Source organism: Octopus bimaculoides, chromosome 12 (assembly GCF_001194135.2).
Source record: "Octopus bimaculoides isolate UCB-OBI-ISO-001 chromosome 12, ASM119413v2, whole genome shotgun sequence".
Lineage (NCBI taxonomy): Eukaryota > Metazoa > Mollusca > Cephalopoda > Octopoda > Octopodidae > Octopus > Octopus bimaculoides.
This window is the reverse complement of record NC_068992.1, coordinates 3,537,717-3,539,739: the sequence shown is the minus strand read 5'-3', so window position 1 is coordinate 3,539,739 and position 2,023 is coordinate 3,537,717.

The window sequence follows — 2,023 nt, the reverse complement described above, 5'->3', positions numbered from 1 at the left end:
TGGATATATATGGATATATATGGATATATATGGATATATATATGGATATATATATGGATATATATGGATATATATGGATATATGGATATATATGGATATATATGGATATATATATATATATATATATGGATATATATGGATATATATATGGATATATATATGGATATATATTATATATGGATATATATACACACACACATACATAGGCGTGTATGCCCATATATACACATATATATATATATATATATATATATATGTATATATATGTATGTATATACACTGATGTGCATGTACACATACATATTTAGAGAGTGAAAGGCAGAGAGAGTGGGAGAGGGAGTGGGAATAAACTGTTAAGAGATGAACCTGCTAATATCACAAGAGCTACTTGTAGAAAGTTAATTAGAATGACCGTGTGAAGAGGTTCCCCAAGTTCACAATTTCAATGTCGATGGAGGGAGGGGCTTGTGGGAGGTATAGGAGTGGCGAGGTTGGCCGGTTGCTTCGATGGTGGAGGTGGTGGCGACGGTGATGGTGGTGGCGGTTAGTAGGTGGTGGTGGTGGTGGTGGTGGTAAGGGGATGAATGTAAAGGAGTAAAGGAAGAACTGGAACAACAATGGCTAGAACCTGTTGTTATTATAAAAATAATAACAACACAATGCTACGCCGTTCAGATGAAACGGAGGTGACGAGGGGGTGGGGGTGGTTCACACGAAATTGTGATAATACGTGATCCTAGAGATTGCTTGGTTTCCACATTACAAAACTTTATACCACTGCACCACCCTCCCCCAGGTGGATGGTGATGGGGGTGGATTGATTATAAAGAATGAGAGGTCAGCTGTAGCATAGAAATGGTAAACGAAGAAGACGACAACAACAACATCAACAGCAACAAGTTTCGCTTTATTGAAGTAACATTAAGAGGTTATCTGTGAAGCTGCGAGATTAAGAGAACTTGCCCGTCCTTTCCATGAACTTTACAATCTGGTGAATTTAGACAAGAGATGTAAGAGGTTGTCAATGTATTGGCGCGGTACGCCATCTTGTCTGCTTATATTCAAACTGTTGTGGTTTCGCGCTGTGTGTATGTGTGTGCGTGTATATATATATACACACACACAATCTTTTACTTGTTTCAGTCATTTGACTGTGGTCATGCTGGAGAACCACCTTTAGTTGAATAAATCGACCCCTCGACTTATTCTTTGTAAGTCTAGTACTTATTCTATCGGTCTCTTTTTGCTGAACTGCTAGACGGTGGGGACGTACACAGGTATAGCAAAGCACTAGCCATGGATAGAAACAGAGTAGTGGGTGACCTAGTTAAGAAGCTAGAAGAGGCAATTAGAAGTGGCATCGCATCCGACGTTTTCGTGGTGAGGATCGCCTCGACCAACACTTCAACACCAAACACGAAGGGTATGTTGTCAGGGCAAGGATGGTTGCTCAAACGAACGAAGGTGTTGCACACATGTAGGTGTGTATCTGGGGTGTGTACGTATATATAAACAAATGTATACACACATATACGTACGCGCGCGAAATTGAATACTCTCTTAGTCGGTTAGTGAGCCACCACAAACAAAGTCCAGTAAAAGTTTGTCGTCACATAATGACCAGCCCTCGTAAAGTCATTGTCTGCAACCGGACGTTGACGTCAAGATGGGTGTGTTAAATGAAAAGTCTTGCTAGGTGTATACTCTTAATTTACATCTCACACACACACACATATACGCACACACACATACACACACACATTCACACATGAAAACATACAATTTACACGTGGCTGTGCTATACAGAGGGTGGGGGGAACCATGCGGTTTTCGGTGCACTCCCATTGCACGGTACATTAGACAAGTGCACCGAGCTGACCTGAGTATTGTGAGTGGTTTTGGTAGACGGAAGATCAAAGAAAATTGTCGTAGATATGCGTGTGTGTGTGTGTATGTGTGTGTGTTTGTGAGTGTGTGTGTGTGTGTGTGTGTGTGTGTGTGTGTGTGTGTGTGTGTGTGTGTG